This window comes from Varanus komodoensis, unplaced genomic scaffold (genome assembly GCF_004798865.1).
Source record: "Varanus komodoensis strain SLA01 unplaced genomic scaffold, ASM479886v1 scaffold28, whole genome shotgun sequence".
Classification (NCBI taxonomy): domain Eukaryota; kingdom Metazoa; phylum Chordata; class Lepidosauria; order Squamata; family Varanidae; genus Varanus; species Varanus komodoensis.
Window position 1 is genome coordinate 7,890,044 of NW_025335727.1, and position 27,929 is coordinate 7,917,972.

Here is a 27,929-nt window from a genome sequence, read left to right on the forward strand (position 1 = left end):
CCATTTCAAATCTGTTTTGATATCACGGAGAAGGAGAAAAAACCTGAAACATATAATATAGTGTACATAGAGAGTATTTTATCAGTTTGATGTAACCTCAGATCAAAAGGGAATAATCAGTTCTCCTCCTTATCATCTTTTTTTATTTTTTGAAACAGTAATGAACAGCTATCTTCTTCAAATTTGTCAGGAGATGTATCCATTTGCTATGATCTGATGATCATTATCTATTAGAAATTGCTATTTGACATCTAACAGCCATATAATATCCTTTCAGGGTGACATTACATCAGTTACTATTCAGAATTGTCAGATAAGAAATATTGTACATACTCTTTATTGCAAGCATGTTAATTCAAAGAAAGTGCAAAATCTGAGAGCTTAATTACATCTATTAATTTGGAAGGCCTGGTGGGGAATTGCATTTGCCTTTTAAAAAATTAGATACGACAGTTCCTGGTTATAGACATAAGTGAAAGAGAGATATCAGGACAAATATTTCTTTGGAGGAGAAATATCACAAGAAATTTTATTCACGTTAACAAAAATAAAAGGAGTTTTTGTATATAAAAAGCATAGTTTGGCTGGTATTTGGCATCACAAAGACTAGCAGTGCAATCCTATAGCCACTAGAGAGTGTACAGAGAGCCATAAGATTTTTTGAAGACCCAGCTATGAGATCAGAAAAGCACCTGACCTTGTTTCAGGGTGTTCCAGCTTGGGGCACCCTCCTCTTCCCCTCACAGCCAGAGTGGAACGTACCTTTCTCATCACCTTCCCACCTCCCAGGCACCCACTAAGCCCACCCTGGAGGTCACTCTTGGGATCTTGACGATGCAACCAGTGCATCTTTCCTGGCAGTGTCTCAGCCTCCGGACAGCTGTAATCAGGCACATTTTGCATGGAAGGAAGAGTGACAGATTGGATTGTACCTTAAAGCATGGATACGATCTCTAGCCTGGCCATTTTCAATGATGTTAGTGACCATATTGCAACTTTTAAAAAGGTGATCACTCCAATTTCTTATTAAAGTGTCTTTAATATGATTGAATGGGGTCTTTAGGGCTTTGCCCTTTAGAGCTTTGCCCTGGACCTGAAGAGTAGGCCAGTATAATTATATGGCAAGTGCGGCTCATGTATTCCTGAACGTCAGATCTTTGTGAGTCTGCATCTTGGTCTCTAAGCTGAGGCCTGCCTTTATCTTTTCAGCTTCATAGTGCTGTTTCTGAGATGAAGTGCCTTGAATTGCCACAGATGCCTAAAGGTGGACACATCCCAGATTTAGAAATAAGAGAGAATAGAAATACCTGAAATTAGCTAACATTGTACTCTTTCTTCCTACTTCAAATGTTTAAAGAATTTCTGGGATTGGAAGTGCAATATTAGAACCTCACTGTGGGAATGGTGTAGAGAAATGAACCCAGGGGTTCCTTAAGTGACAAGTTGGCTTTCATGATTCATCTCTTAAGTTCCTGTTTGCAGATAGGAAATGGAAACTGAGAGGTCAGGACATGCTTCTGGCCACAGACTTGCTCTGATTCAGAGACTCTATGGCCACAAGAAAGCAGACAGCTTATTCTGAGCTTTAAAAAAGATTCAAACCTCAATCGTGCTCACAGATTTCTGTTTTATCTTAGTGGCTCCATTTTGGTTCCAATCCTGTTTGCACTTACCCCCGAATTCATTATTAAAGGGAGTAGGGTCCATTTTGATTTTTGACCCTTAAACACAGGATTCCCAAGTTTGCCTGCTGCCATGAATGCTAGAAATTCAATTGATTCTTAGGTTGCAAAGTAAGCCGCTGAAAAGCCACATTTCCTGGTGGGCTTGAGGGATCACTTCTGGACCTTTATACCTGTGAGTGCTTGGCACACAAATGTGGATGAATTAGATGGCAACCTCAATCACTTTGCTCAGCATTATCTACTCTGGCTCGCAGTGGCAGTCCAGGATCTCAGACAGAAGTTTCTTGTAGCTCTAGCATCCAAGGTCCTTCCAACTGGAGTTTGAATCTAGTTCCTTGTGTATGCACTGCATGCCCTCCAATCCTAAACTGTGCCCCTCCCTGCAGATAGCTGTGAAATACAGCACTGACGTTGCTTGTTTTATGGATGGTATGTGATCAAGCAAAGTACAGGAGGAAGAACAGTCTTGTCTTATCTGCTTGCAGTTTCTTTGGGAAGGCAAAGAGAGCTTTCACTGTGTCTTGCTGTTTTGAAATGGGCTATTCTCCAAGAATCTGTTTCCGTTCCCTACATCTTTGATATATGAGTATTACACAAGTCTTGTCTGAGTTTTGATATTTTTGATCCCCAAACCTGTGAGTCAGGATTTTTAATATTATTAAATGCAAAACCTTTTTGCATGGCTCACTTACTGGCCAGGTTTGCACCACATGGTCACTCCCCCTGGGCAGCAGTATAAGGTTGGTTTTTGTGTCATTCATGCCCAGTCCAATTTACCCACATTGTCCTTGTCAAGAAGACATGGGGCATTCTGCCAAAAGCAGGGTAACCTTTGAAAGGAGCTGGAGTTTGACAACTAGCTGCCACAACTCTTTTGAGAAAGGAGTGGCATGCATTTTTCCATGTTCCCAGACACCTGGATGGATCTTGACATGAAGGAGATGCAAATGCCACTGGCTCCTTTTTGAGGGCAAAGGTCTCTGGTGGCATTGGTTTGGCTTTACTCCTTGCCTTTTTACAGCTACAAAACCAAACCAAAATGGGGTGGGGGTGAGGAAAGGGCTATTTGGTACCTCCCTAGGATGGATTCTTGTGCTTGTACCAACTGCACTTTGGCTGCATTTCCCTGGATGTTGCTCAGGAGAGGCTGCCCATTTCTGGACCTCTGTAAATGAAAGCCTCTGCACTTGCACAAGTCTTGCATAGTTTGTGGAGTGTGACTTATTCACTGTGGCTTGGTATCTTGGCTGGATTCAGACAACAAGGTAATCTGCATTTCAGCCCATGTGGGTTTTCCCATTGCTTGAATCCAGTGAATGGGTCCTATCACTGCAAGCGAATAAGAGAACGCTTAGAAAATAGGAGGACACTTGTCTAGCTGCTGTGAGAAATGTGTCTTCTGGTCTCCCGGTATCATTGTAAATTCTGTCCAGGTTTTTCAAGTGGCCAAGGGGTATTCCTGATTTGGCCAAGAATCCGGGATGCCTGCGGTTGGGTGATGCCAAGGTCCAAGTGACCCCACTGGTGATAGTATCTTGCTGCACGAGTTGAGCAAAACTTGGCCATAAACTGGGAATGGTTACCATGGAGTTCTACCACCCAGAAAGCCCCAGGAGAGCTGCTGCCAGCCCTAGTAGACCGCACTGGACTGGAGTCTGGTGTAGTATCAGACAGCTTCTTACATTCCTGGAATGTCTTGTGGTGCAGGGTGGGAAACCTCCCAGTCATGGAGGTTCCCCATCTGGTACACCTACTTCTGTCTGGACTAGGTTGCATCCACTCAGAAAGGCAGTTTCACTCTCGTGCTGAATGCGGGGAGAGAGAGGGCCTTTCTCCATACAGGTAGAAGCACGAGGCTGTTGCTCCGTGCCTCTGTCTGTGGGAGAAATGTGTGATGACCGCAGAGGATGGGGTTTTGGATGAGAGGGGAGGAGCTTTGACAGAGACATGTTTCCTGGTGCCCCAGGTGGCATTCTGGCTCCTGGGCTAGAAGAGGTCTGCTCCCACCCCACATGTGCACACAAACACTGTAGGTTATGAACTCAGCTCATGTGGGGTATTGGATATACCTATGGAGGCCTCACATTTGACCCATGTGAACCAGATATGAGTCCTAGAACTACTCATCCCTTTCCTGAAGCTGTTTTTCTGGGAAGTGCAATTGCCATTAATGGCTTTTTCATTAAAGAAAGACAAAGAACAGCAGGGTTTCCTGTGCAATCATTTGAAAGCACATGTGCTGCACTGAAGATTCCATCCATTTGGCCCAGCTGTAAAAACAACACCTTTTGAATGCACAAGCAACTGTTCCTGGACTCTGATTTATGTTACGCAAAGAACTTGCAAAATGAAGTGAAGCTTAGTCATTGCAGTTTTCCAGGTTAACATTTCTTTCTTTTGTGGATAAATAAAAAGCTACCAGGAAAAATGGCTCTGCTACCTTAAATGTCATCTTTGGCATTCTTAGGCAGAACCTGCGCTGAGAATGAATTGCTTTGCTTTGCATTGCATTGCATTGCGGTGGTTGCTTCTGTCATTCTTGCAGTCAATTTATTCATCACTAATTGTATCTGACTTTCAACCTTCCCGAATATTTTCCACCTAAGAGGTGTATTAATATATAAACAGCTCTGCAGGGCTTTTTGGGAGACATGCTCCCTACAGTTCTGGCAGGAATCACCATAATAAGATTGACAAGCAGTTGTGCTCTCAGCTTTGGGCTAGATTTGCCCCAAGGCACCTTCACTGTTTTGATTCCTGAGGCTTTCCAAGCAGAAGTTTTGAGGCCCACTCCGGCTCAAATATCACATGTAGCAGGACTGGGAAAGATCTGCAACTGAGATCTTGTTCAGCCGTGGCTGTTCACAGTACGTGACACTGGACCAATAATATGATTTTGTGCCAGACAGGTATGCATATGCTTAGGAAGCTTATAAACAGGTGTTGGGGAGGAAGCAATGGTGCTCACCTCTCTTTTCTGCATGCTCTGTTGTTTTATGCATCCCTTTGTTCTCATGCCCCCTATAGATCAAGGAAAGCGTCTGATGATTATAATACCACGGTTCCAGGATTATATAAGTTAACATTTATACTCTAATCATTGCCATGGCAACACACACCAATGCCACTAGAAACTGGGTAATATAAAGGATGGGAGAAATGGTTGCTCTTTAGTGCCACTTCCAACAAAGCGGCATTTGGTAGGAAGCATCCAGGGGTAAAAAGACAGATGCAGAGAGTGTATTTAATAAAGTCTTGTGGTATCCTCTGCATTCCTGTTGCAAGTTTTGCTTTTTAAGAAAAGGGCAAAAACATATTGATTGATACTGATTAAATCTCTATGTTATCTTTCCAACAGATAAGATCATGGAGAACACACAAACTAACTCTTAAATATATAAAATGTATTTCATTTTAATAGATTTAAAATACTACAACCTCTATTCTTCTGAAGTTGTTTTCATGAACTTCATTAAATTCTCTCTGTGTTTTAAATGTGGATGTTTTAACCAATATTAGTTAATTATTATACAGGATGAGGGAGAACATCTGGTAGGAAGTTGGAATGCTGTAAAAGAGAAGAAAAACTTTCAGGAAACATATTTTGTTCCACTATTTATCAAGAGAAAATGAAGTACTATTGATTTACTCTGTAAGATAAAAATCCATCATGCGATATGTACTGCAAGTTCAGAACTGTATCACTAAATAAGCCAACAGGGTTGCAGCCCATTTTAGCTCTACACACACACAGCATTTTGGAAGGAAGCATTGGACTGTGGCCATGGGGAAGTTCTGGCCTGTGTTCCAAATACAGCCTGCAGGACTTCCTCGCCTGGTCCATGAGGTTTTTCTCAGGCCTTGCTCACTTTCCCACATCTTGACCATTCTCTTCAGGAAAGCAACATATTTCTGCATGTTTGTGTGTGAGGGAGGGAGGTCCATGTCCACTTTGGTGTTTAGCTACTCTTGCTGCTCCTGTGCAGTTCCAGGCCAGCTTCCCAAGCGCATCCTGCCTCTTGGGCTGAAAAGCTTCCCAAACTGTCATGGATCTGGTTTCAAAATTGCCATTTGCAGCTGCCAGGTGCAAAGAAAAGTCTGGTTTTAGAAAGCCTAGGAGTCTTCCATTTCAGTGGGTGAGTAAAGGAAACATGGAAGAGGAGTTAGTTGCGTGGCACATCTCTCATGTTCAGGTACTTTAATAATTGCATCTGAATACACACCATCATCTTATTTAAGCTAAAATGCTCAGAACTTCAGGCTGCAAGCTGAAACATTCTTGGGGCCCAGCCAGATGATTGGGAGACACCAGGCTGCTGCTAAAAACAGCAGCGCTACCTCTCTTTTCCCTGCCTACTTGAGTAATACCTAGTAAGCCCAAATGTGGGATGCAGTGGTACCGCACTGCGAGTTTCCCTGCTCTCTCCTTACTTTGTTGGCTGCCAGAAGTTAGGAAGAGGAGAAAGTGGCATGTTTACAGTGGTGTCTTTGCATTTTTGGGTGACACAAAACCCACTGAAGTGAAGACAGCTTATTTCCAAGTAACTGCACAGGCTATTAGTACATGTGAGCATGGTGGATTCATATGCATAGCTTCTGCTGCCTTTAACTGATTGTTTTATTATGCTGCTACTGTTTTTATGTGTATTTGGGGTTTTATTTGTGTTTTTATTGTGCACTACAGTGGCCGTTATAAGCGATAAGGGAGCAAATAGATTTGACAAATGAATTCAAGGAATAAATAAGGCAGACAATATTTGGTGCCTGTGGGATATAGGTGACAGCGATTCCAACATTAGTAGACTTATTTAGCTTCGGCTACATGAAAGCACTAAGGGAAGACTAACGTGTTTTGTCTGGTCTTTTGGCTTTGAAAGGGTGTGCCTTTCATATAAGGCTATATGATACCTTTGCCATGTTGCTAATGAGAATCCAAACCATGCTTTGATTGGTGCTTGTTCAGTGTGCACTAAGACATAAAGACGCAGTGAAGTGTGCAACTGTTCCATGTCCATCACAGGATCCATTGAAAGAAGTTGCTGCCCCACAACTGTCAGGCACGGCTGATGCCTGCATTCCATTCATATTTGACTCACTCTACAGTTTAGTCTGATGGTCCAGGCATGTAGTCTTTGACATCCAAGGACGGCTGGACCAGTTCTTTCACCACCTGTAAATCCAGAATGTAAAAGCTCTTGGCATAAAATACAGGCTTCTTTAAAGTTGGTAGAAGAGGTGCACAAACTTGTCCAGCTGGATGTTCTTAGAAACCTTCCGTTCAGTGCATAAAGATCATGGAATAGCTGGTCAAGTGGGAATGTTGGGGGCAGCACTTGGGTGTGTACCCTGAATTCCCTTTCACCCCTATATCTCCAATGGCGTAGTGGTGAATTTTGCTTCTTTAGTCAATGTGTTATTTCCTTAGAAAATGCTGAGTGCCTTTCATCCCAACCTCATATATGTGTACAGCAGTACTTGGATTTCTGGTTGGGCTTATTGTTACGGCTTGCCTTCGGACATGTATAATTTATTTTATTCCTTGTATGGCACATATGTATACATGGTGGAATAAAATGTACAGAAGCCTTTAGTGTGTGTGCTAGAGTTTAGCGGTTTAATTACAGTCGTTTTGGGCTGTATGGCACTTGTTGGTTGTTTGTATTTGCAACTGTTGCCCCCATTTTGTTTGTTTAAGTCAAACCTTTCAGGCTGCAGTGTTGATGCATCTCAACAAACCTGTTCTAGCACTTTTGATCTCTACCAGGAGCTGGTCTTTTGTAAAGCTGATGGGTCTTTGTGGCCCATGAAAGACCAAACCACCCAAAATGCTTTGCATTTCAACAGGGGTAGCTCTGTTGCTGGAGAAACTATTCTCCACACTATCCAGTTAGTGTAAAGATTGAGGGTATGCTCAGAGTGAACTGGGCATTTTTGAATGAGGGGAAGCAAACAATGTCAGTCTTTCAGCTAATCCAAAATAATGGTGCTCTTACCCTGTAAGCTGTGGCTCCACTACAGCACCAAATGTGTGCAGGATGAATGCCTACACAGTTGTTGATGTTCCTCCAGTGGTCATGCACAGATCGGACCGCTAACTTTACTGGCCCTAACCATCCAAGTAAAGGGGACATTTTCACTTATCAGGCAACTGTGATGGGCTCCGTATCTGACCAGGGCAACGTGGCAGAAAATTCTCAGCCTTTCAGAAGAAAACTACAGGTCTGATTTGACCCTGAGTGTTGGTTGGTTGTATCTTGATCATTTGAGCAAGTTTTATTCCTTTCCTCCCCTCCCCTCCCCTCCCCTTCCCTCCCCTCCCCTTTCCTTTTTTATTTTTTTGGTCATTAGCTTCTAAGGAAATCTGTATACACACAAATATACACACAAATCAGCAATATATAAAATTAGAATGTGTATACCAATTAAAACTGTTTGTACTTGCTTTTCTTTTGAGGTATGCATGAAATTAATTTCTTCTCCTCTCCTGCCTTACTCCTGCCTAGGAATTTTCATACCCCTTCACACACACACACACACACACACACACTTTGGGAATGACGAATAGGATGGACTGAGATTTTGAAATTTACAATTTTTGACTTTGTTTTCAGACTTGATGGCATTGTGATATATAGAATGTTATGTCCTGATGGTAGCTTTGAGATTGTTCAGACATACTGTGGCTGCCCCATACCCACATCATTTGTCTGGAGGCTTCCACATTTGTCCAGTATGGTAAAAGTGACAAATACATGTGGTTCCATGTCTTTTTTCATGCCAGCTTTAAGAAGAAGGGGAATTGGAGCTCCGATTCCCAGCCCTGAAGTCCAAGTGTTGTCTTTGACCTTGAAGCTGGTAATTCAAAGTGTCCTGTGACCCTCAGACAATGTCCAGGGACAATAGGACTGTGCTCGCTTTGGCAGCGCATATACTAAAATTGGAGCAATACAGAGAAGATTAGCATGTCCTATAAGATTATTCCAATAATTATTTAAAGTAGCTCATGCACATGGCAGAATTATATTGTGCAAAGTAAGGGAAATATTCAGATCTGCCTCATTTATAGGTGGTGCAGAATTCAGTTTTTCTTAGTGGAAAATTCGACTCAGTAAGTGCCTTAGCATAAAGAGCCCTGAACAGCAACATTGATAGCTATAGAGAGAGACTGTTGTCTCCAATATGTGATCAGAGATATCAGAAGGGATTTCCTGGGCCTTCAGTGCCACTCCTAGTTGGGAGAGCAAAGTCTACTTGTTGAGCTCCAGCTGTAATAGTCCTCGAAGTATGTGCGTGTGGAGCTCCAGATCAGGCTAGCCCAACACATGGCCCACAGGCCACACATGTGGCCCCAAGGCCTTATTCTGTGGCCCTCTTGCTGCTCAGGGCCCCCCATTCTCCCACCCTACTGACAGCATGAGCATGATTGTGGTGAGCTCTCCCAAGGCTGCCATCCCATCCCATCCCGCTCGCTCCTTGGGGCTGGCAGCCTTGCAAGAGCTTGCTCCAGCATGCTCCATGCTGCTCCAGTTGAGCACCTTTGCACTTGTCAGCAGGAGCGGGCAGGGCATGCTGGGGAAATTCCACTGGCCTTAGTGCAAGAGGTCCACGCAGCCCTCAAGGGATGAAAAGTTTGACCGCACTGCACCAGATCATGAGCAGTCACCCGGATCTTTGTTTCCTCTCTGTGGGCATGAACCCCTTTTCCTGCTCCTTGCTGAGAGTTGCAGGACGTTTTTTCTGTCTAAACATCCATGGGACTACACTGCTAAAACCACCTTTTGAGTAACTGACCTAGCTGATACTATGTGAAGCATTTTATGTCTGACTTCATCAAGCTCTGCCTAAGCCCAGTTAACGCAGTCTGGATAGAGCGCCAGATGGAATTCCAGAGCTGTCATTCATCTTGGAGTACTTGAAATTTAATGCAGAAGTCTGATTTGGCAGGTGGTTATTTTATCTGCCTACCCCACATGTAAAAATCCCAGAATAGCATTCTGCCTGACATACAAAAACTTCAGGCGGAGCCTGGCACTCTGCTTTGTGAACATTAAGATAATTAAAAGCATACAATGGTTTTCAAAAGGTACTTGCAAATGTTTATGATAGCCAAGGAAACCTCATTATTGCAAATGGAACTGTGGCTTGGGAGTTTTTCATTAAGTTAATGAGCAAAATGAATGCGTGTAACCTCTTCTCCTTTTCTTATATCACATTTAAAAACTTCATCCATTTTATCTCTTTCCAGTAAATGTTAAACTGTAACAAAAATCTGTTGTACTTTGCAAAATGCTCCATGTAATCCTGCCTCGTTAAAATCAATGAAAGTTAAACTGTACACAGTTACTTGGGCATAGAAACCCCCACTGAACTCATAGCAAATACCTCTGAGTAAATAGGCTCAGAATTGTCCATTCAATGGATTTAAGATTACAACCCCACCAGGAAGTTTCACCAAACTGAATGAGATTCAATTGCTGGTCAAATATATTTAGGAGTGAGTTATTAATGAAACTTAACCTTAATAAATCAAAACATGTATGTTTGTTTAAATAAAAATCTTACATCTGAACCTATGTGTCACACAAATAACATTTGAGTAGATATAGCTGGGAAAGGTTGTATGTTGCTCACAATTCTTCCAGCAAATATTTTCATTTGGACATATTCATCCCCAGAACCACCTTGGGTTCCTTGGGGGCAGCGCTTGACTCCCACATTCGGCCCTTTGGAACAGACCAGTATGTGATCAGAGATATCAGAAGGGATTTCCTTGGTCTTTGTTGCCACTCCTGGTTGGGAGGGCAAAGTCTGCACAGGATAATCCTTGCTGTAATTTCAAACTGCCATTACAAGATCACAATGTGGGATGGGGCGGGAGGCAATTTGGCCAGTGTTGTGGGAAGCAGTGCCCCCCCCCCCACCCCAGTGACATGACACGTGGTGCATGAAACCGGTGACCTGTCCAGTGCCGGCTAAGTACCTTCTCCTTTGCTGATAGAGCCGTGGAACTCCATGCTCTTCTTAGCATGGAGAAAGGCAAACTCAAGATGGGGAGATGCTGGGTCCATTTAGGTCACACCACCAGTGGGGGAATCTAAAATATAGTCCTCACCCCTGAATTTAGCCCTGGAAGCTGCGTATGTTCCCTGCCTGGCTCTCTTTTGTGAACCTGCAAACTAAAACAAGTGTGTTGCCTTTTAAAAGATTTAGTGAACTATAATTACGCTTACATTTTATATGCCACTTTTTTCCGTTTGCAAGGAACCCAGGGTGGCTTACATAGTCTTTCCATTCTTTCCATTTTACCTTCACAACAACCCTGTGAAACGGGTGAGGCTGAGAGTCACGACTGACGCAAAGTTGCTCATTGAGCTTCATGGCACAGTGGGGACTTGAACCCAGATCTCCTGATTCCCAGTCTGGACCAAGCAGGTGCTGTTCTAGTCTGCTCCTGTCTCTTTAAAAGGGATTTAATTTGTCACAATCAGCGGGTAGAACTTTTTAGGAGAGGGAGATAAAAACTCTTGTTTGCTACAGATTCAACAGCTTTTTTATCAAAAAGCTGGATCAAGAATTGGAAATAGGTACTCAAAGGGTAGTCACTGATGACACTTCCTACCATCTCTCTGTAACACACTTTTGTGTTTCTGGTGCATTGATATCCTAAAAACAGAGAAATTGAGCAACCTTCCTTCCAATATACAAAAGTTTCCTTTGTGTCATTGCCCAGCAGACTTTCTTACATGCCACAGGTGAAGACATGATATGGGCTATTTATTGGTTAGATGATTTATCCCACATTTTCAACCACTCAAGTTTCCACTGCAGCTTCTAATATGTATGAAGATTACTTACCAGTTCCTGAGCTTTTAGCACATCATTGCCACTATCTATTCAAGCACTCCACACAGAAGACTAGAAACACTTGTTGCTCTTCTTGTTATGGGCCATCAAGTTATCTTCCTGACTTGCTCTTGTAAACCCAGGGCTGTGGCTTCCTTTATGGAACCAATCCATCCCAGAGCTGGTTTTACTCAGGGCCGTCTTAACGGCATTATGGGCCCCGGGCAAAGCAGCGTACTGGGGCCCCTACGACAACTACAACTACTGCTAATTTTGGAAGTTTTCCAATTTTCCAAGGGTTAACAAATACAGATTAGCATGGGGCCCACAGGAAAGTGCTCATCAAGCCCATGCGTTAAGACGGCCCTGGTTTTACTCTTCCTCTACTTTCGACATTCCCTAGCATGACTGTCTTCTCCAGTGAGTCTTGCCTTTTCATGATGTGTCCAAAGTACGACACCTTCATTTTCACCATTTTTGCTTCCGGCAAAAGCTCTGGCTTGATTTGATCTAGGACCCACTTGCTGGTCTTTCTTCTCGTCCAGGGTATTCGCAAAGCTCCCCTCCAGCACCGTGCACCAAATGCATCAGTTTTCTTCCTGTTGTATTCACTGTCCAGCTTTCACACCCAGACTATGCTGCAGTTCTATGCTTCACATTTGGTTGCCAAGTAGTCGGTATAAAATAGCATTAGGTGAAACTGCCACTCCATACTTGCTTCCTTTTGTCACATAAAGTTGACTTTGGGTCCATGCCTGCAAAATATTGTTCTCAGAAAATCATCTGCTGTAGATTCACAACTTTACAGAGCACAATTCTGTTTTATTTGCTTAGATAACAAACTTGTTTAAAAAATGCGGTGTGTCTTCACATTAAGGAAGATGGCAATCTTGTTTGAAAAGCTATTCTGTACATTGTTTACCAATATAAAAAATCAAAGTGAAACACCCTTTGGGGAAATGTATGTAATTAGGCTTTAACATATTTAGTTGCTGAATGCAGGAGACTGGGGGAAAGACCCTGGAAACCTCACAAAGTTGACGGCATCCCTAACCAGCTGTTTCTAGGTGTGTCAGGGGCCGTTGACAAAGAAGGCTCTTCATAGCATAATTACCCACAGAGCACTTGTAATTAGGAAGAGAAAAGTTGTGTTTAGACCAGAGATGGACTAAGTTGTTAGCATGAATCTTGTTCTTACAAGAAACATCTAGAAACTAGGAAATGGCTCTGCTTCTTTTAAAATTATTGACAAGTTACCGCTAGTGTGAAAGCTGGTTGTCTGTTCGGTCTGTTCATCTCAGCCCGATTCAGGATATGTATTGCTCCATTTTTAAATAGGTTTTTCTTTATTGAAGAGAAATAGAAGTGTCAGAACTATATGTCTATCCTACCCTTCCTCTAAGGAGCTCAAGACAGCATACATGGTGTCCACTCTTGCCCCACAAAGTTTTTCCCCATAACCACACTGTGAGGTGGTTAGCCTGAGAGATAAATACTTGTCAGAGTCACCCACTGAACCTTATGGTTGAATGGCAATTGAACTCACAACTCCTTACTCTGGACCTGACACTAACTGCTATGTGATGTTGGTGTCCTTTTTTGTTTTTGTTTTTTAAAGCAAGTTTCTAGTCCTTATGGCTGCAAAAATAATGCTTGATAGCATGTGAGAATACTTGCTGAAATTTACGAATCAAAAGGTGACTGAAGGCATGATTCTATGAATATTTTTGTTGTTGATAGTCGCAAAGTCGTGTCCAACCCATTGCAACCCCATGGACAACATTCCTCCAGGCCTTCCAGTCCTCCACCATCCCCCAGAGTCCACCTAAGCTCACACCAACTGCTTCAGTGACTCCATCCAGCCACCTCATTCTCTGCCATCCCCTTCTGCTTTTGCCATCTATTGTTCCCAGCATTAGGCTCTTCTCCAGGGAGTCCTTCCTTCTCATTAGGTGGCCAAAGTATTTGAGCTTCATCTTCAGCATCTGGCCTTCTAAAGAGCAGTCAGGGTTGATCTCCTCTAGGACTGACCGGTTTGATTGCCTTGCAGTCCACGGGACTTGCAGGAGTCTCCTCCAGCACCACAATTCAAAGGCCTCAATTCTCTGGCACTCAGTCTTCCTTATGGATGAGTGTTTAGACATTTAAAGAAAAACCCTTAGAATTCCTTGCATGTCTGACCCAGCCATCCTGGTTGGGTCATGCTAGTTGTTGCAGGACTTTTTCCTGTCTAATCATGAATTGCCCCTTTAGATTAAATAGTTTTTATTATTCTTGTAGCTAGAACAATTTGCATGAACATTTCTGCCTCCCTTTGCCAGGGAGGGGACAGACTGACAGACCATGAGTCAGCATACTGGATAACATTAGTAATGGTTAGAAAATGTTTCCCAATTACTTTTTCCTTTGTTTATAAATGTTAAGCAGTTCAAAGGCCAGGTCAACTCTCTAGAGCCCTCTTTTCTTTAACATAACCATTAACATATGCAAAGTATTTGCGGTATTAAACAAACGGATGCTGTAAACAAGAGTGCAGCTCAAACAAAGTTGATGCAGGGATACTCCTAAGGACATGTAAAATATAGCACATTCTTTTGGCATTTGTATACAATCTGCAGTAATTGCCAGTGGTGCTTTCAGAGGCTGGTTTTCGTTCTTTGGATTCCAAGAATCTCAAGCCTTTATAATTACAGTCATTTGTTCATATAATCTTTGATCGCTGACCTTTCACTTGGATGGAATTCTGCCTCCCTCTCACTGGTACTTGCCTGATAACAATCTGCATGATGGCTCACAGCTTTCTTCAGCCTAATTCATCAGCATACAGCTTCCAGGATTCCTGGCCATTAGCCATGCTACTGGAGTTAATTGGAATTGGAAATCAGAAACATCTGGAGGGCACCAGGCTGGGGAAAGCTGGTTCACAGGAGGCAAACCGAGAAGCATCAAAAGACTCTGATCAACAGGAGACTCTTCTTTAACTCAGCCTTAGCCTCTAACTAAGCCCTTGATGATGTAAACTCAAAGGTTCTTGTTCTGTACCATGGACTACAATGTGTTGTTGACTTTTCTCAGCACTCTCAGATTCTTTGCCTTCCTTATTCTTAGCATGTCATATTATATTATATTATATTTTGTAAACAACCCAGAGGGCCCAAGTTATTGGGCAGGATATAAATTCAAGAACAACAACAACTTGGAAACTAGCATGCTGCTTCTGGTGCCATCTCGATTTGGGTTCAAAAGAGCATTTTTGTGCTTTGGAGCCCCCTGTCCTGCTTGAGGGAGAGCTTTCCACAGGGTGGGTGCTGCTATTGAGAAGGGCTGCTGGCCGGGCATTGCACAGTGATGCTGATTTCAGAATGGGCAACAAGGCCTCATTTGACAATCTTAAATATTGGTTGGCTATAAGTAAGGAAAGGTGGTTTGCTACGTATCTTGGTCTCCGGTTTTTTAGGGCTTTGTATGACAATAATATAACCTTGAATAGGGCTCAGTAGCTAATCGACAGCCTGTACAGTTTTTCTTACACAGAGCTTATGGGTGTTGCAGTGAGCATCATAGCTGTTAGATTCAGCACTAGCCATAGCCTCTGAGTCCCACACAGAATGCATTACAGTACTCTATTTGAGAGGTTGCAAGCACCTGGATCGCTGTGGCTAGATCTCTGTCCAGAAATGGGTTCACTCGACATACCAGTCAAAGTTGGTGAAGGCTGCTCTGGGCCACCAAGATCTCTCGAGCCTCTGGTGACAGAGATGGATCCAGGAGCACACCCAAGCTACGTACCTGCTCCTTCAGAGTGTGCAATGAAACCCCACTCAGTGCAGGCACACAGCTCCATTCCCAGACCTGGGAACTGCCAACCCACAGGCTCTCTGTCTTACTTCAATTCAATTTCTCTTTGTTAGCTCTTACTCAAGCTATAAATGCACCCAAGCCATGGTTCAGGACTTGCACAGCCTCTTCAGATCTCACAGAGAAATAAAGCTTAGTGTCATCAGTGTGCAGGCGGCACCTTGCCCCAAATTTCCTGATGACTGCTCACAATGGTTTCATATAGATATGGAATATCACTGGAGATAAGATGGAGAGCCCTCTGCCATCTCACCTTATATATACCCTACCCAGAGTTCACTTGCCATGGAGACATCCAAAGCTGTTCTCGGAAACTGACCTGATAAGTAGGAATCAAACTCATGTAGTATGGAGGCAGCCCAGGAGGATAATGTGGTCAATGGTATCAAAGGTCCAGAAGAAGTAACAGGATTGCATTGCCTTTCTTCCTCTTCCAAAGAAGATCATCCATCATGGTGATCAAGGCCAGTTCTGACCTCAGTCTGGGCCTGAATCCAAACAGGAATGGATCCAGATACTCTTTTTCATTCAAGAGTGCTTGCATCTGAGATGCCACCACTCTCTTGAGCATTTCACAGGACTAGACAATAGTTGACATAGATCTCTGCATTCAGAGAGGGTTTTTTCAGGAATGTTGCTCCACTGCTGCTGCCTTTTTAATTTTAGAAACAGTAATAATAGTAAAGTTTAGAAAACAGAAAAACGTAAGAATACGAATAAATATTACAAAGAAACACCAAGGGTTCTTAAACAAATATTACATAGTCATTTAAAAAATAGCTGTAAATGAACAACCACTGTCCTTCCTACTCAAGAGTGGAAGGCTTTGTTGAAATGCCAAGGCCAAACAACCTAGAGAGACGAGATAAGCAGCTGAAATAAAGCAGACAGTTTCAATTTCTGTGTGAAACTTGCTTGAGTGTTCAGAAATGGGTGAGGCATCAGGTGAAAAGGACAGACCAACTGAGAAAAGTCTGATTTCCTTGGCAATTATCCCATAAGTAACAAGACAGCTTCTTTGGGTTTAGAAGGAAGGAGAGGTATTCAGCTTAGAATCAGCTTTGTACTCTCAAGCTGCTTTTCCCCAGTAGTCAGTACTCTAACTTTGCTTATGCCTATAGCTGTTGACTTCTGCAACGTTCTTCTTTTGTACTACAAAGCCAGCTTTAACATAATAAAGACTTTAGTTACAAAGCCTTAGTCCTGATCTCCTTGGAAGTAGGTTGAAGGCAAAGACTGACACATGGCATCCATGCAAAGCTGTGTTCGCCATTTTGCTGATCCATCCAGTCAGTCCCCTAGCTTGAATAAGGCATGAAGGACCCAGGACAAGAGCGTGTAAGGTGGGTCGCACAGAGAGAAGCGTATTCTCCATATCCCCAAGCATAAAAAATTGAAATCGATCCCACAAAAAGGATAAGGTAATGCATCAGACACCACAGCAGACATTACATCAATAGTGAGGCCACAGTCAGCCTGAAGGTGAGCGGTTTTATCCTTGAAGTGTCTTGCAGATTCATGGCAGTGTTCCTCTGAGTGTTCCAGCACTGGGTTTACTAGGTGAGATGAAAGCAGCTCCTGAATCACTCGGATGGCTCAGTTGATGACTACTCAAAGATGTGACGAAGGTGGCAAAGCAGGTCTTCCTCGCTTCCTTCACTGACATGCGCTTGATTATATGCTCTTAGACTTGCTCAGTCACCTTCATAATGAGTCTTCATAATGAGTCTTACACCTCTTACACTCCAGCTGTCTTCTTACAACTTTCATTGTCTGTAATTTTCTAGTAAATCAGGGAGATTTAAGGGTCTAACAATGCCAAAGAGGATGTTCAGGAGTGATTGTGGCAATTCCACCATTCCATAGTGCAAAAATGGCCTTAGCAGAATTGCCAGCTTTTCCCAGAGCATTCAGGAATCTCTTGGGTTTGATGAGCTTCAGGAGGAGGGCCATCTTAATGGGTCATCATCCCTGCAGATTGGCACCCTGACTCCATGCTTTGAGGGAGTTTCAGATATTCTGCTCCTCTTCCCTCTTCCTTTAAATTACACTGGTCTACAAGGAGAAAGCATCAGAAGTGAAAGTAGCTAAATTTTACCAGAATTGGGTCACTAATAAAGAAAAATTAAGTCCTGAGTATTAATTGGCTCCAGTTTCTAAGATACATCTTCAGGTCAAGATTGCATCAAAATAATTCAAAATTACGAGGGGGATGTGCAATTATGCTCCATAACTTTTCTGCAACATGTGGTATAGCAATGAGAATGGCGCCACACCAATCATTATAAATTTATCTTTTTATTGATACCAATAACATAACGATCCATTCACTTATTGGTTTTTCATGTAACATTTTCATGCTTTTTGCATCCAAAATACAATCGGTACTATGACTGGTGGATTCCCTCGACACCATTGGGACTGCGAAAGGCATGGACTTTTTCTTCTTGTTTAGCCAATGACGCAGATAAGTTGCACTTGTAATGCAACAATAATGAGGGGCCCAACTCTTGTCCTGATCCCCTGTTTTGCATCTGAAATATAGGTGGTATGCCTTTTTTTTTTACCACTGCCGTCATACCGCACTTTTGAGATACTAATATAATCTCGCCACAAATGTAGCAGAAGTTATCTGCGTTGTTTACACAGTTTCCAGGCATCTTAGCTTCTGAGAGAAAATAGCACACAACTGTTCCTTGGAAATGTCAGGCAATGACACTTTCACAAGCCACCAGATGTAACTGTATGATGCGTAGATCTGACCAAGACAAATGTATCTTGCAATAAAAAAAACAATAAATTACAGTTAGGCAATAATCTTTCATTTCAAAGTGAAGATAAATTTATACACTTCCATGTGGTACCATTTTCATTGTTCTACCGTACTTTGTCGAGAAGTTAGGAGCCATCATGATCATCAGATACCTTGTAGGCAAATATGCCTGTGTATACATCTTTGTTGTGACATATCTTGAAATCTCTAGCCAACCAGCACCTTTATCACCTGTTTTCTAATTCATCTAATCAAAATATGTAAGAATTAGCACATTCTATCTCAGAGGTTGATAATTTCCCAAAATTTGTAGACCAGTGTTATGTAAGCCCCTTGGAATTTTTTTTTTTTTAAACATGCAAGATCAGATTTAGGGCTCATTGGTGGGTTAAGCTTTGCCATTCCGGTTCAGAATCGCCTTTTGTGTCGGAATGTTAGCATGGCAGCGAGTGTAAACTGTATGTTACATGGATAACATGGAACAGTAATGTGATTAAGGAATCCGGAGGAAACAATTGTGTGAGTTAGGGCTTTGTGTGCATAATATGATGTAATACTGCCCTCCCACCAAAAATCCTGTAAGTACCAGCCATGTCAGGTAGGACACAGAACTAAAGCATATCTCCCTGACATGCTGGCTTTCTCTGTGCAAGGCATTTTTGCTTTTGTTAGTATTTCTTGCTGCAAGCAATCAAGAGAGAAAGAAATCAACATAGGAGGAAGGCAACCCGAGAAGTTTCTTGGATTTTAAGTTGAAAATTAGCAATCACAAAGACAGACAGAGCTGGAGGTGGAGGGGGCATGAGCTGGAGATGAAGGGAAAGGAAAGAGGGAACAAGCAGGAAAAGTGCATTGGTTTGAGGGCAAGCAAGCAGAGTGGTCTAAGCATTAAAAAAAATAAAAATGGTAAAAGAAGCTCCTGAGAAAAAGCCTAGAGCCTTAAAATACTGAGGTGTGGCCCCTACAACCCTATTGAAAAATATTATGCATGTGGAAATCCAGCAACCTATATCTTGGAGTGGGGAAGCTGGATGAGAATTAGTCTTCTAACATCCTAGCTTTTGGAGCACAAAGACTTCTTGAATACAAAGGCATTTTGATGACATCATTTTCTTCCTTCTGTCTGAAGTCCTGGGGCACAAATTTACTACCTCTTTTCTGAAATTGAACTGGAAGAGAGAGAAAGAGCTCCAAAGTTCCATTAAAATGTTTTGGGTTTTTTTTAAGTCTCTGGTGGGGGTGAATCCTAGTGTCACTGAGACAGAGCAAATGCAGAATGGATTGCTTTTTGTCCTGCCAGATCTTCTCTGGTATCATCCAGGGCAGCACTCAGCCAAGAGCAAGACTTTGAGGGCATTTCCCAGGAAACACAACAAAAGGTCACTGGTTGCAAAAAGAAGTCATGGGAACTGCAATGAGGGAAACTGTTTACCAAGCACTTCAGCATTGTGGGTGTGTAGTGGAGGAGAAATCACCGCAATGCTATAAATGTGTGTATTTTGTTTGAAAGGAAATTACAAGATGTTTGGCCAGGCACTTAAAGACACTTTCATTGATACTGGAACCACATGGATGAATTAATAAGATTAATAAAATAAAATCTAAATAGAATATATAAAAGGGTTAAATATCTCCCCATAAACACATTTTCCCCTAAAATATGTGATTTTGTACCCTCTTGTTCTAAAAAAATACATTTATATATGCAATATAATATCTTTGTGAACCATCAAGAAGCATAAAATTTAGGGAATTATGGAAGCAGAAGGATCCACATACTGGCTAAGGAGTGCAAATCAAGTCAGAGAAGTGGAATTTCGTGCATTCTCAGCTTTGTTGATGGAGGAAGGTAGTGGCCAAAGCAGATCTTCCTGGTCCATTTCTAGGGCAGAGTGCACTTTCCAACAGCAAAGCCCCATAATCCGTTTACTTAGGGATTCAGGATGGCCACTGTTTTTCTTTTGAGAATGGGTGTATTGCAAACAACTACAATAGTGATTTATCTCCTCTGATGAGGCCATATAAGCCATTTAATTTTATTGCACAGGGCAATGTGTTTGAACAAGATACAGGAATTGTTCCATGCTCAGTAGGATGTAACTTAAGCCATACTGTGTCATTGAGGACAAAACAGGAACAAGGAGATGTAAAAAATACAATGAACAATTTTGATTTAATCCCACCAGATGGGATGGGATTAAATCAAATGTTGTCTCAGTGTGGGCTGTGGGGATGAAACTACACTTGGGTTGATGAGCCACAGAGCAAACCAACTATTCTCTTTTAGTTTAGTTTAGTTTAGTCGCAAAGTCATGCCAGACCCATCAGGACCCCATGGACAACTTTCCTCCAGGCGTTCCTGTCCTCCACCATCCCTCGGAGTCCACCCAAACCCGCACTCACTGCCCCAGTGACTCCATCTAGCAACCTAACTATTCTCTTACCCCCGGCTAATTTCCTTGGGCTATTTACAAGCAAGACAAAGCTGTGATACAGCAGGATTCTCTAATGCTGCACCTTCCAGGTATTTTAGACTCTGATTCTCCCATGATCCTTGACCAATGACAAGCTGGCTGGGGCTGATGAGAACTGTAGACCATTCAAACCAGTAGGAAGCTATAGGTAAGAAATGGGCTAGTGATTTGGCACCATGAGTTCTGGAGATGCGTTTAGAGTTTCATTTAAGGAATTTAATATTTTAGTCAATGGAAAGGTTATAATACTCCTCAAGTTGTGGTTTGGCAAATACATCTAAAACGAACACATGCTCCTTCCTTCTGTAATTTATGTTTTTCCTTGGGGTAGTTGGAACCCAAAACATGTTTTTCTAGGAACATGAATATGCACCAAGTGTGGCAATATGCATAAAGAACACAATGAACACTTTAAATTATGGTCACAAACTCCTTCAAAAACCAGATTGGCATAAATCTGTCCCCCACAATCTTATCATATTTTAATTTCAAAAACTTGGCTGCTTTTAAGGGTGGAACCTCCTGTTCTTGTCATTCTTCTTTGCTTTGTCCTGTGTTTTTCTAGCCATTGTTATATAGCTTTTGCTGCATTTTTGCTTGTTTTTCATCCTTGTTCCTACACAGTGCATTATCTTAAGAACATTTCCTTGGATGTCACTCACAGAAGTTCTAATCAAGGACAGTTGTACTGCATAAATACTCAAAGAAGCTGGTTCAGGTGACTACAGTGTGGAGTAGGGGTTAAGAGTGCTGGACTGGGACCTTGGAGATCTTGGTTCTAGTCTCCACTCAGTCCTGAAACTCAGTGGGTGCCTTTGGGCCAGTCACTCCATCTCAGCCTAACCTACCCCATAGGGTTGTTGTTGTGAAGATAAATTGGAGAGGAGGAGAACTGGATAAGCCGCCTTGGGCTCCTTGCAAGAGGAAGAAAGGTGGGGTACAAATGCAATATAGTGACATCGGGGGCATTCTGCCCAGGAGCACCCCTTGCAGTGTTGCAGAAGATGTTGGGATACAACTCTTGGTATGTGTTGTGCAGATAAATGTGTTGGACTGACCCTGTGTACCCATATTGGTAATACAAGAGCTGCTAAGCCAACAACTGTCAGCAGATTTAATTATTTTTAAATTAGAAGAAGTAACTTGGAAGGGGACATGCTGCACATTGGTGGTCCAGTCTGGTACCATCTTTATTTCCCAGACTGCCTCTGTGCCTCACCTGTCTCTGTGCCTCATCAGATTGCACCCCCTCCTAAAAAGAAAAAAAGAAAAAAGGGCCCCCTGTGGGTACAAAAGAGTGGCTTTATGTCTTGGACTTTACTTTCTACCTCTGCTTTACCTATTTGCAGCGGGTGGGGAGTTTCCTTGCACCCTCATCAGTTTGCCTTCCAGGAAATGGATGTTTTGTGACTAGCTGTCTTAACCATGGGAGCTGTCCCATGAAAGGCCAGGCACCCGTGGCAGCCATTTTCTGAAAGTACCCATGACATTCTGTCAAAATTTAAGATGCCCACCAACCGAATAAAGCTGAGACTCCTCATGCGGGAGCTTTGCCTTTCCATTAGTGTTGACCTTAGAGGAGAGGAGAGGAGAGGAGAGGAGAGGAGAGGAGAGGAGATAATCATACAGTTGGAAGGGGCCTAGAAAGCCACTGGGTCCAACCTGCTGCTCAGTGCAGGACTCAAGTCTCCCATCCAAATAGCATCCAGGCCTGACCCCACCAGCTTCTAGGGTTATCAGGCACTTCAGGCTATTGTCATATGCGACAAATATATACGCTGCTGGCTGTTTGGGGCAGGAAATACCTACTGAATACAGTGTCCATTCTGTGTACAAGACCTGTGTGTGCATAGTGAGCAAATGCATGGGAGCCACCTGGTTTGTCCAGGCCCTTGAGCTAGTGGCACATTCTAACCACTGTTTTATTTCCCATAGTGCCAACCAACGCCCTGTGGCTCCAGGACACTGTGGAATGCTTAAGTGGCAGCTAGACACAACCACTGAACCAGATAAATGTTGTTTAAGTGGCCGGCCCAGCTTCAGTGGCTGAATGACTGAGGTTTTGGCAGGTGCTCGTGGGTGCCAGGTATTGATGTAATCCTAGTTAAATGTTTGCTGGGGATACTGTGATGAATTTGCCTCCACTCGGAGCATCTCTGAAATGTGATTTCTGTACGTAGCTGTTCATAGAGCAGCAATCAACTCATCACACTCAAGTGTCAAGTGTAATTGAAGGACTTGCAGCTTCTACCCAGCAATAGAGAGAAGCACAGATTATTTTTTCAGGAATCTGAAACTAGGTTCATCTGTCCATCTTTGCCTTTGAAACACCACACACTGTTTCCATGATAACAAATTATGGTAAGAGAACATCAAGCATACACAAAATAGAAGGTTGCTGTAATAAGCAAATCACATTTCAAAAACTTTCTAAGAAGTGTTTCAGAGCATGCCTTTCCTAAAAAGGAGAGTAAAAATGACTTACCCATGTGATATTTATTTGCTATTCCACAATGAGTGGAGTGGTCAAAGGATATTCTCAGCCTGAAATCTGTCCCTAATTTTTAAATGATTTTCAGCTGGGACTTGCAAGGCTTAACAAAGGAAGCTAGGCTTGGAGCTCTTTAGAATAAGCTATTGTTCTTATCCAAATTTCCTGCTATGACTTGGGAATAATATAGTTATTTCTTCAGTCAGCACATCTGCACAAGTTCCTTTGAGCTCCCCAAACAGGATAGTTGAATTTAGGTCACATCTGAGTTTTCTTACTTGAGAGAAAGGGCTGTAGCTCACTGGAAGAATACAAGCTTTGTGTGCAGAAGGTCCTTGGTTCAATTCCCAACCTCTCTTGAGAGCTAGAAAATGTCCGTCCTGAAATCCTGGAGATTCACTTCCTTGTTTTGACAAGACTGGGCTAGACTGACCTATTATCTGACCCAGTATCTACTCAGTTGACTTTGCTCTAGCTTGGGCTGAACTGCTTTGAACATCTTTCTGTATATACGTCATGAGCAGGAAACATGAAACATTCTTTCTTTACTATTTAACCAGCCACACTTCCTCCAAACTCACTTTCTGAAACATATGTTATTCCCCTTTTGAATTTAGGCTGTAAAAAATCCAGTCTTCTTTATTACTGGTCTCTCAGGTTAAAAACAGTAGGCTAAGATGTCAGAGGAAAAGTGCTATCAACAGGTACCGTGAATGTATTTGCTAAATTCAAGATTAAAATGAAATATTTTTATTTTGTTTCATGTAAGATAATATCTAATGAGAAAGTCTTTTCTAAAGGGAGATGTAGAGAACAATATATCTAGGGTGCAATACTATGCATGTTCAGATTTTTTTTGAAAAAATCCATATAATTCCCAGCATGGTTGGTTGGGGCATCCTGTGCATTGTATTTATTTATTTATAACTTTTGTACCCCATCCACCACTGACGTCTTGGGATGGCTTACAATAAGGTACAAATAAAATTACAAAACAAAACATGCATAGGATTGTAGTCCCTTTTTCCATGTGAAAGTGCATTGGGTTGCACCTCATGAAATCAAATTGTTAAGCAGCTTGTAATGCTGCCTGCTGCAAGAATTTTGCAAGATGCCCAAAGAAAAATGCTTAAACAGGTGTATAAAGACTTTTGGGACAAATATTTATATCAGTACAGCCTCAACTGGTTGCAGAACATGAGATGTGGCTGAATACACTTTGTGAAATCTTTCTGAATTGCCCTTGACTTAGCATACTTTCAGCCAGTCAATTCCTTTTGCTCTCTCTGCTCGGTTCGGCATGATCTGTCACTGGCTGATTGATGCTCAATTACTGGAGGCACAAAACAGGACCTCCTCCACTGTGGGACCCATGCACTGGAACGCTCTTCCTTAAAAGGTCCTTCTTCCTCCTGACTCCTTTTTTTGACTGTGGAGGACACTTGGAATTTGGTGGTTGTTGCTAGTTTTAGCAGGTGTCTTTGTCTGAACTGAAAACTCTGGCAAGAACCAGAATCGTTGCGGCATCCTGCTCGCCACTAGTTCAGACTGGACTTTTCCCAGCTCTCGTTGCAGATGACAGGGACTGAGCGTGGGGTGTCCACATGTCATGCTTGTGCTCTACCACTGAGTTATGGCCTTTTCCCAGTAAGATGTCCAGAAGAACTGAGCATGCTCAGTGGAAAAAGAATGCTGGCTGATTGTAGGGAGGGAAGCCAGAAAACCCGGAGCAAGGAGCAAATGGAGTATTGTAGAAGAGGCTGGCTGGCACCCCGAAACAAGCAGTGCTCATGGTGACATTTTGTTGCAAGTCCTGTGTGTAGTTCTTCTTTCAATCTTCTTACTTTTAGAAAATGTTACAGTTCTAATATTGGCAGTCTTTTCCCACACAAGAGACTGCATATGCATCAGCACTGTTTGTGTGGTCAGAGTTAACAAAAACATGATTTCAGTTCTTCATCGCCAGGTCTAGTCATTCTTGTCTGGAAAGACCCAGTCAATGCAAGCACTTAAGGTTATATGAAGGATGAGCTGCTAGAGGAAGGAAAAGGAAGAAATGAGAATTATCTTCATATTTTTATTGTTCTATGGTGAACCTGGTACCGCCAAGCACCATTTGTCTTAGGAACTTGCATGGCACATTATTTAGTAAGTTATTAACTCAGTGTAGTGACTATCTGCTTCCAATGGACTACAGCAAGATAATAGAGAACAATGCCTCCCTATTATCCACTTCCAGAAAGTGTCTTTCCTGATTGCCATTAGCAGCACACTATGCCCAAGAAAATGAGACCTAAGGAGGTCAAACAATTCAAGGTAGCTGTGTCCATTAAAAAGAAGGAGAAGGTCTTGAATTTTCCCATCGATCCCTCAAACCATTTTAGAAATACACGTCTACCTGTGTGTTCTATGTCTGTATGCATATGATTTCTGTAACATATTTTTAAGTTTTTCAGTCTTTGTAAACCATCCAGAGAGCTTGGCCATGGGGCAGTTTAGAAATCAATTAAATTAATTTTCTGATTTAGGCTGTGAATCAATCTAATTTTCAATGCTCAGGTATATTACAAACAGAGCAACATTCTCTCTTCCCTCCCCCAATTCTCTCTTTGTATATTGCCTTGTTGTGAGGAGCGGTTTTGTTATTTATATTATGTAAATTACCACCAATGTATTGCTACTGCTAATGAAAATAGGGGCTGCAAAATTAAAAATAGTGAATGAAGGGAGCAATCAGTCTGAAGTTCCCATTAAACCAATAGTCTGTTGGTTTGCTTTAATGGAAATATTTACATGTATAGTTAAAACTTGCTTTGCAGTAACTGTACTTTGGATGGATTTGAAACAAAGTAACACGACCAGTTTGTTCCTTCTTCATCTGGTCTGGTTAGGCTAGAGCATTTGAAAGCCTGAGCGTCGTATCCCTGCAATGTAGACTGACAGCACAAGCCTACACGTATTCCTTCAGAGGTGTCACTGTGTGCAGTGAACTTTTCTCCCACATAAGTGTGCCTACAGTTGTAACATGCAACTTGCCCACGTCTGTTTACCAGCCTTCAAGACAAAGTATCAAGAATTTGAACCCAGTTCTCCCTTTGCAGGTGCAGCTGGTGCAGTTCTCTGGTCCTGCCACAGCTCCATTTTCCTTGGGACAAAGCACAGCAACTTATTTTATCAGTTTGATTCTTTTCCCATTGAATTTGTTGTGAAGAAGATGGTCATTGATTTAATTATTTCTACATGTCCCTGTCTTTGTGAGAACCATGGTTTAGTGTATTCCATTCCAAAACCATTTGCATTTTTTTTCAATAACTACTGTGGCCAGCTATCTGGGGAAATGTACTGACAGTTGTTACACTCATTCCTTCAAACAAATATCAGCAAAATTCTTAGAAGTGTGGTTGGAAAATAAGCATCAATAGTAAGTGAGAAAATTACATGAGCCAAAGATTGCCAGAGCACAGCTAATTTCTGGCACATTTGCAAGTTTTTTTGATGTCTTATATTTTCTTCTCCAGGCTTCTTCATGGCTTGGAAGAGCTAATAAAGGAAATAAAGGAAACACACACACATATACTAGCAGGCTCTGTTCTCTGACTACCTGCCCTTGTGTAGCCAAATCAGCCCTGTCGGTGCACAAGAGGGAGTAACAGGAAGCTCAGGGAGACCCCAAAATTTGCAAAATATGTTTTAAAAGTCCCTAGAATCCCCCCACACCCACCCACCCAAAATCAGCCCAATAAGGACTGGAAACCCAACTGGCCCTGGAATGCTGGTCCTGGCAGACGTGTTGGATGGCAACTCCCATCCTTCTCAGCCAATATGCTGGCTGGAAATTATGGCAGCTGCAGTCTAGCAGATAAGGGGAGCCCTGCTGGATCTGGCCAGGAGTCCATCTAGCTCAGCATTCTGCTCAGCTGTGGCCACCCAGCTGCCCACAGGAGGTGCACACATCAGGCAGGTGCCCTGACACGTGATGCCTATAGGACTCTGCCATTGATACTGCTGGTGGAATGTAGCCACCACGCCCATTAGTCTCTCTTGGCAACATGAGGGGGACATATTTATTTCACTGATGGTTAGTATGAGGTGAGGTGGAAGAATGAGAGAGATAAGGAGAAAGCAGCTGCTGTTGGCAAGGAGGAAAGAAGTGGGAAGGAGAGGTCCACCTGGTCCCCAGAGAGGTCTGCCTGGCGCCGTTGTTATTTGTTTTTCGGTGCCAGGCCCAGACCTTTTTATTCAAACAGTATTTTAATGTTTAATATCTATAGATTTTAATTGTGCAGCCAGTGTGTTTCCGGGTTTTAATTGTAATAGTTATTATGCTGTATTTATTTATTTCTGTAAGCCGTCCTGAGGCTGTGTAGCAAGGGGACAGCATATAAAACCTGTAAATAAATAAATAATAAATAAGGAAAGCGAGTTTAGGAGAGTTGTGAGCACTGGAGAACCAAGGTGGGAGGTGAGAGAGAGAGAATCATACAGTTGGAGGAGACCACTGGGTCCAGCTGCCTGCTTAGTGTAGGAATCCAGTTTAAAGGACTCTTGGCAGCTGAATGTCTGGGCTCTGCTTGAATACTTCCAGTGATGGAGAGACCATCACCCCCTAGGCAGTTAGTTTCATTGTTTGACTCCACTGACTTTTAGGAAGTTTTTCCTGCTGTTTAACCAATTTGGTAGGTCTAGAGAGCAGTCCTCCTCGATCGAGGGCTCCACAGATGTCTTGCACTATGACCTCAGCCTCCAGTCAGCATGGCCAGTGGCTCTCATGACTGGAGGTGGAGGTTGGGAGATGTAGTCTAATA

At 42.5% G+C, this 27,929-nt stretch overlaps 1 protein-coding gene and 1 non-coding gene across 5 annotated transcripts in view; both read left to right on the plus strand.

The window, feature by feature from the left end:
• The window catches only part of PLD1 (phospholipase D1), a 142,532-nt gene that overhangs the window by 31,886 nt on the left and 82,717 nt on the right, over window positions 1-27,929 (plus strand). The window contains exon 1 of one of the 4 annotated variants that reach the window (XM_044434464.1): window positions 22,543-22,719. The exons of the other annotated variants lie outside the window; for them this stretch is intronic. The gene's annotated coding sequence lies outside the window, so the exon portion shown is untranslated. Of the gene's footprint in view, window positions 1-22,542; window positions 22,720-27,929 lie in introns of those variants that run through there. 4 annotated transcript variants of the gene reach the window in all.
• On the plus strand, window positions 8,593-8,694 carry LOC123025709. Its single transcript, XR_006415162.1, has one exon. It is a non-coding gene; the product is annotated as a U6 spliceosomal RNA (small nuclear RNA).